The following is an 8088-nucleotide window of genomic DNA, read 5'->3' on the forward strand; positions in this document are numbered from 1 at the left end:
TCCCTGGCCCCGGTTCTCCCGCCTGCTCCGGAAGGCCCGAGTGCTCTCCTTGTGCCTTGTCTCAGGGCGGGTCCCCGTGGGCCCGTCGGATTGCCCTCTCACCCCCATCGGGTTGCTGCGGTTTCCTCATCAGCAGAAATGACTCCTCACCTACAGTTGTGTCAGTCTTTCCACAGATGGAGTGAGTCACGTTGCAAGATGTGGTCACAGGCGGCTGCGCCCTGTGTTCTGGTTAGGGGCCGCCCGGGCCAGGCCAGGCCAGGCTGGGGTTTGGGGCCGGCCACGCTCTAACTTGGACTTGGGCAAGGGAAGCGGAGGCCACCGTGGGAGCGCTGGCGCCAGGGGCTGGGACCGGTGAGGGGGGTCATGGAGCTGGTCCACACAGGCAAGACAGGGGACTGAAGCAAGCCTCCGGCGACTGTGGCCACGAGCACGCTGGGGAACCGTATGGCTCACTCACCCGCAGCCTGACCACGACACCAAGAGGAAGAGGAATCAGGGCACCAGGCGGTACACCCTCTCACACAGCGCAGTGGCATGGGGTACAAGAGACATGAGCCCTTTTTGCTTCTTCCTCTTCCTCCCTGAACTCCCTGGCCTGCTTCCCCTTCAGCTGACATGCAGCGGCCACGGGCTCAAGTTTCCAACCTCAAGGTTTCTTCTCTCTGCTTCCCAGGTTCGGCCTGTAACTGCCCTCAGGTCGGGACTGTGTTCAGGAAGAGGTGAAGACTCGAACTGGTCGGGTTTTTATTCTTCTTCTCAGAGGCAGGAAAGGGCAACCTTTTCCCCCTCCCCGGGCAGCAAGAGCCATCCTGCCCATTTCTCAGGTGGAGAGGCTGAGGTCCCAACGGAACCTGCCGAGCACCTTGCTTCCCTCCTCTCTTTCTGAGTCCCAGAAAGAGCACAAGCTTGGCTCACTGGGTCAGAGTCCCAGGATCTGACAAGGGCAGGTGGCAGTGTCTTCTCTGCAGGGGGGAAACTAGGTGCAATGGCTCCAAGGTGGCCCGACACGGGCTCTAGAATAAGGACTGGGGTTTCAACCCTACCAATGAGAAGAAGAGAGACGGGCCGTGGTGTTCAGAGCGGGCCCTGGAACGGAGCAGCCCCAAACCCGGGGCCAATACAGACAAGATCATGCCTGGAGTGTCCCTAGATGCACGTGGCTTTGCCTGAGTGATAAACTTGGGCAGGTCCTGAAATCTGGTGTGTGCGTGGGGGGGTGGACTTTGTTATTGCAGCACAATCTTACCTCTCCGGATGATACAAATGCCAAGCCTAGGAGACTGACCTTGCTCCCGGGAAGTGAGTAAAGTCTTAGAGGGCCAACTCCCACCTCCCTCACAGAGGTTAAGAAGGCCATCTGTCTTTCCTCTGGCTTGTCACTCAAGCAGGCAGCAATAGGTCTTTTCTTCACCCTTGAGTATCCCTGGGGCCAAGAACAGTGCCTGGTACATGGTCAGGGCTCATTAAGGAGTTGTTTACTCCCCGTCTGCCTCAGTTTCCCGCCTTCCCAGTGTATTCTTCCTGCGAACCCCCTCTGTCATGCCTTCATTTTGTTCCGAATCCCGGGCTCTGTGCTTTGCACACGTTGCCCTACTTTTCTGTTCGCCTTAACAGAGAGGCACTAATCCCGTTTTACGGATGGAGAGTGTGAGCCCTAGAATCTCTCCTCTTTCCCCCCTGTGTACCCGTCCTTTAGTTTATTCACCCCATCAAGTGCTGGAGAGAAAGGTGGGAAGTATCTATGAAGGCCCTTGGTTCCCGCCGACAAGGAACCTTGGCCTGGTAGAGGTCACTGTCGGGTCCAGGGATGGACGCCAACCACTGTAGTGCTTCCCCAGAAATATGCACAGAAACATAAAATGAGTGAGGAAGCAGCGCCCGGGGGGCTCAGTCGGCTGAGCATCTGACTTCCACTCAGGTCATGATCTCCCGGTTCGAAAGTTCAAGCCCCTTGCCGGGCTCTGTGCTGACAGCCTAGATTCTGCTTCAGATTCTGTGTCTCGGTCTCTCCCTGCCCCTCCCCCACTCATGCTCTGTCTCTCTGTCTCTCTCTCAAAAATAAAAACATTAAAATTTTCTTTAAATAAATAAAATGAGTAAGGAAGCCTGCTGAGAGGTAAGGCAGGAAGAACAGAGGGGGCCTAACTTGTGACGTTGCACGACATTTAAAAGGCTGCAGACGGCAAGGACATTTTATCTTCAAAGCCCACCGTGGTGGGCTGCTTGGAGCCCTGTGCTAAGAAGGATTCTGAGGCCGCCTCTGGTCTTTTAGCCAAGACTGCTGTGATGGTGATGTCCTCCCAGACCCGGGGCCTGGGAGTGACAGCCAGCAAGTCCTATATCTCCCAGCTTCGCTTAGGAGCCAAGGCACAACGGGAAGAATTGGAGGGGGACAGGGGGGCCCAGAGGGCACATTAGAGAGACACCATCCATACCTTGCCTAACGTCATAATACAAATACGTGGGAGAGATATGACTGGAGCTCAGATCTCTCTGACAACAAAGCCTGCGTTCTCAAAGCTTCCCCGCCTTCTGGCAGATCAATTGCTTTCTCGGCCCGAGCAAGCATCTTGCAACGTGGAAGCTCCCAGGGAGTTTCTATCAATGACCTTTCTTCTCCCTGCCTCTTGTTTTCATCTCTTCCTTCCTTACTCTCACCACCTCCTCCTACCTTGTGCACAGCTTCACTCTCTTCTGCCTAGACCGTCTTCCTGAGGGCCTGCTGGGGCAGGGACTCCCAGCCAGAGGGCTGTGGCTTGTCGCTGTGCCAGGAAGCCTTCTCAGCTGGGAGGTCCAGCCCCAGGTCCAGCCTCAGTCGATGGGAAAAGCTTATTAATGAATTAATTGTTTTGGAGGGTGCCACTAACAGGGAGGTGTCTGCAGACAGAACCCTGAGCTGAAGGAGGGACGCCGCGCCAGGATGTTGGGGTGGTACCAAAGAAAGATGGCGGGGAGGCTCCGCTCATCGCGATGACAGTGGGCTCAGGCTGAGAGAGCACCGCCATCTCGAGCCTTGCCCGTCCCACACCAGAAGGAAAATGCGCCGTGGAGTATCTCGCACCTGTTCAGGCTGGAAGCGACTTCCGTTGGCTCTGCTCACAATGCATTGGCTAGAGTGAGTCACATGGTCCCACCAACCAGGAGAAGTCCGGCATAAAGGTGGGGAGCTAGGAGAATGTGGGGAGCAGAGCCCCTGAGGACCGCAGTATACCTACTGCCTGGCGGAGAGCCTGGGAGGTCCTAGGTGATGAGCCAAGTTTTGATGAAATAGTTTCCAGCCCAACCAGAGTGTTCCCAGAATAGCTCTCGCCAAGGCACCGGATGACCTTCATATTGCTACATGCGGTGGACACTTTTCAGTCCTTGTCTCCCTTGACCTTGCACGTAACACCTCACTTTCATTCTTAAATACAAGTCTCTTGGCCTCAGGGCACAACGCTTATCTGATTGTCTTCCTATCTCTTGGGTCGCTTGCTCCGTGCAACTTTCCCTTCCCCCACCTGGCCTTCCGTTTCGGAGTTTCTTGGGGCATGGACCTCTCTTCTCCCCACTCAACTTTGTTCTCAGCAGATCTCGTCCACCCCCTGGGCTTGCATATCTGCTCAGCTTTTGTTGAACTCGCCTTCCTTTTGAGCTCCGTGATCATAGGTCCCACTATCTACTTAGCATCTTCTTGGGAATCTGCAACGTCATCTGAAATGTAATATGTTCAAAACCAAAGGGTCTCCCTCCCTCCGCCCCTGGTCCCTACTTCCAGGGCTCCTGTCTCACTCCATGGCAGTGCCATTCACCTACTTGTGCAAGCCAGTGTCATCCTTAGCCTCTCCTTCTCTGTCCCACATCCTTTCATTTTAAACCCCCTCTGAGCCCTACCAATTTTACTTCTCCAGTAGCTCTCCACTCCATCCACCCTCTCTCTCCTTCTCCATCACTAGTCCACATGGCACCGGTGTCCCCTCTGGTCGCTGTGAGGCCCCTCAGTGGCCTCCGTGCCCATCTGGCCCCACCACGATGTCCTTCATGCTGCCATCAGAGGGATCCTTTCAAGACGCAAATTTGATCACACATTCCCTCTCCCCATGAAACACGTCAATAGCCTGCCAATGCTCTTAGGAAAAAGAGCAAATTCTTGTGCAGAACTGGTCTCTGCTTGCTTCTCATCCTGTCTCACTCCTGTTACAGTGCCTGGCACATCGTAGGCGCTTGGCAAGTATTTTTTTTTTTAATGCTTTTTATTTATTTCTAGGAGAGAGAGAGACAGCGTGAGCAGGGGAGGGTCAGAGAGAGAGGGAGTCACAGACTGAAACAGGCTCCAGGCTCTGAGCTGGCAGTCAGCACAGAGCCCGACGCGGGGCTCGAACCCACGAACCGCGAGATCATGACCTAAGCGAAAGTCGGACGCTTAACCGACTAAGCCGCCCAGGCGCCCCTTGGCAAGTATTTTTTGATGCAGCCAACATACGGTATTAAGAGAAATTGGCTATCAGCTCTGTGGCATTAGTTAGATCATTTTTGCTACTAAGTGGCGGCAGCAGAGGTACCTGGTATGGCTTTCCCTGAATACTGAGGCTGGTTCAGGATCCCTCGGAAGGACCAGCGGGCAGTGATATGGGGCCACTGTTGAATTCCGGGCAGTTGGTGCCAGGGCCTGGGGGGTTGATGGGGTGATCCTTTGATGTAGCCTCTGTCCGGGATTGGAACTCAGGACCCTGAGCTGAGAACCAGGCTCTCTTCATGTTTACACTGTCCTGCCCGCTCACTGCACCTGGCACAGCAGAGGTGATGACATGGTGGCCTGAGGAGGGGACCCAGCAGAAGCAGGGGGAGGTGAGGGAAGGCTGCTAGCTGGGGCGCACAACCAGGCTGCCTTCAAGGTCACCTTCTTTCACCCTGTGAGCTCCCTGGGCGGAGGCAGGGGACCCGCAGGGTGGGCTAGAAGGCACTCTCTATTTCTGGGGCCAGGGGTGAGTCAGCCAGCTCCCTGCGGTCTGAGGCTGTCAGCAGGAACCGCGGCAGTCATTTCTCTCTTTGTGGCTTTGAGGTCTGGGGGCAGAGGGCGTGGGGTCCCGAGACCCCTCGGGCTGCCATGGAGATCTCAGTGCGTTGGGGCCCAGGGAATACAGGAGGGACTCTGGGGACTTCCTGGGGGAGCTGGTCCCCCCCAACCGTGGACCTCTCGGAGAGTGAGGGCTCCAAGTGTGCGGAGGGTCCCATTTCATCTCCTTACTCCCAAGGAGGCTCCTGCTGACAGATCAGGAAACCGAAGCGTGGAGACTTTAAGGGGCCGGCCCAAGTTCCCAAAGCTGTTCGGTGACTGCCTGGTCCCCTGCCTGGTCGCCCTCTCTCCCCTGTCCCACACCAGCCCCTCTGGCCATGGCACCACTGCCTCTTCTCTGAGGGGCCAAGAGGAAGAGGAAGTGAGGGGTGGAGGGGAAGCTGGGTCCTGGCAGGAAAGGGATTTGCCCCGATGGTTCCCACGAGGGAACCGAGGACAGGGTGCGGGGCTGTGCAGGACGGAGGGACCTGTGAGAGGTGCTGAGGCACCCCAAGACTGGCTGGGGTGGGAGCCGGGCTGGAGGGGCAGGGGGGGCAGTGTTGCGGGGACCTGGTGAGAACCGGATCCTGGAGGAGGCGCTGTGGTCCTGGAGGACGTGGGGACCCCCAGCGGCACACCCCTGCCTGTCTCCACCGCCGGCTCCTCTCCTGCGGGCCTCACCCGCGCTGACCCCCAGCAGGACAAGCGGGCAAAGGAGCCTGGGGGCGATGCAGTCCCAGAGCCCGGTCCCCCGGGGATGGAGACTCGCTACCACGGGGACCCAGGGGAGGCGGGGGGCTGCAGTGCGGAAGACGCGGGCCCCGGGCGCAGGGGGGCGACGAGTCTGTGTGCACAGCGTCTCCTTTCGTCCCCGTGCACCTCGGCCGCCGGCCTTCTCCCCCAAACATGGCCGCGTTTGCCCCCGGGGCCTCCTTCTGGCCCTTCCGGTGTCTGTTTCTCATCCGGGGCTTTCCCAAGGCAGGGGTAAAAATGTGGCATCACCGTGGGGGAGCGTCAGGACTGGGACTGGGACTCCCTCATGGACTGTCCCCGGCTGACCCTGGCTTCGTAGCTCCTTTCTCAATCTCTCTCGCTCTCTCCCTTCTTCCCTCCTCCTCCACCCCTACCTGAGGCTGACAGCCCATGGTGTTCTCTGGCTCCTCTCTGCTCCCCCTCCAGGGCCCTTCTCCCCCCTGACTGGGGCTGTCTACACGGCCAGAGGGGCTCAGGGGCCGCCTGGGCAGGCCTGGAAGCCATCTTGAGCGCAGCCTTCTCATGGCAGACACTCCCCGGGGCCCAGGGAGGGCATCATGAGGCAGCAGCACCAGGAAGTGAAACCGCCTGCTCAGCACTTGGGGGACAGGGGCTGCTGGGCCGGGCCGGGCCGCTGAGCAGCCAGGAGGAGGGAGAGGCCTTCGGCCCCGAGGAGAGCCTGGCCTCCTCTGTCCTGGAGGCAATTAACCCCCCTCTCAGGAGCCCCCCTGGCGGCTCCTCGGTGAGGACATTAAATATTTATGAATCAGCAGAGTTCACCATGTTTTCTGAGCAATAAGTTTTCCTGACATGTGTGTGGCGAGCAAGACCCCGCCACGACCGGCGGGTGGGTTCATCCTGCTTGTCACCACCTTTACCCCCTTACACCATAACTGGAGGTAGAGAGAGGCCGCTGGGAGTGGTGGTGAGGTCCTGCCCTGGAAGGGCTGCAGGGCCGCCGTGGGGCTGGGGAGGGGCCAGGAGAGACTGCAGCAGCCCCTCCCAAGGAGCCTTGGGCACCTGAGCCCGAGCCCCGAATCCTCTCCTCAAGCGGGTGCTTTCGGCCCTACTGAGGAGGGGGGGGGGACGCCGCGGGCTCCCTGTGGGACCTCGGCGACTGGCCCCCAGCCTGGGCGGAGAGGCTCGTAGCTGGGTGCCAGACCTCACCGGGCCGGTGTGCAGAGGTCCTGGGGCTGTCACCACAGGGGCTGGCTCAGGGGGACAGGGTCCTGGAGGTGTCCTCCTTTCTCCTCCTCACCATCGAGGGAGCCATGTAAAGAGGGAGGCCGGAGCTTCACCTGCTTCTTTCTACTGAGCCCCTGACCCTCTACTCCCTCATTGGCAGAACGGAGGTCAGACACAGCGGCAAAGATTCCCTGGTTCTGCGGCAGCGTTAGGCTGAACGCCCCAGGGACCCCGGACGACGCGGCCCTTCCTTCCCCATGGGTTCCCGGAGGCCTTTCTGTGGCAAAGGAGCAGACGTTACAGAGACGAGGTGCCCGGGCACAGCGCAGGGCTTGGGAAACCCCTGCCCCTTAGCCTACCCCAGGGCCCGGATCTCAGTCTCGCTGTGTTCCGTAGGGGGGTGGGCACAGTTGAGGGAGGGCCACAGGGGTGGGGCAGGGCACTTGTCCCCAGACTTAGTGCCCAGGCCAGGACGAATGGGTTGGGCCAGCTGAGCCCGGGAGGGGTTGGAGGCACCCCATGCAGCTGGTGCCTCTGAGCAGCCCCCTTTGCCCTGGGCTCTTCCAGGCTTGGGGGGCGGGGGGAGGGAGGAGGTGGGGGGGGAGGGGGGGGTGGGGAAGGGAGCAGGCATGGGACCTCCACTTGACCGCAAATCACCAGATGGCCAAGGCAGGGCCGGGAGAGGCAGTCTTGGAGGAGGAAACCGCCAGGGCAAAGGCAGAGAGGGAGGAACGCCTGCATCTCTTCAATACGGGTGTAATCTGGTCCGGTGGGTTTCGAAGCCACCTGGAGGGGAACATGGGGCTGCTCAGAAGAGTGACTCACAGGACAAGGGGGTGGAGGGGAAGGGGCTGCTGCTTTTGCAGCCAGCCCAGCCTGGCCTCGGCTCTGGCCCGGCTCTCCCCAGGCCCGCAGAGGGGGATAGAGAGGGGACCGCGCCCAGCCCTCCATAGGAACTGAGGCCATGCGTTTGCTGCCTGGGCAACAGGGCTTTCTGCCCTTTTAGGGTTACCTCCACATCTATAAACTTTGTCCACCATAGGTTGCCCTAATTAGCCAATAGGTCCCTAGGAACGTGATGAGGTGACTGGTTGGTTCAGCTTGACCCTCAA

This window comes from Crocuta crocuta, unplaced genomic scaffold (assembly GCF_008692635.1).
Source record: "Crocuta crocuta isolate KB4526 unplaced genomic scaffold, BGI_CrCroc_1.0 scaffold130, whole genome shotgun sequence".
Taxonomy (NCBI): domain Eukaryota; kingdom Metazoa; phylum Chordata; class Mammalia; order Carnivora; family Hyaenidae; genus Crocuta; species Crocuta crocuta.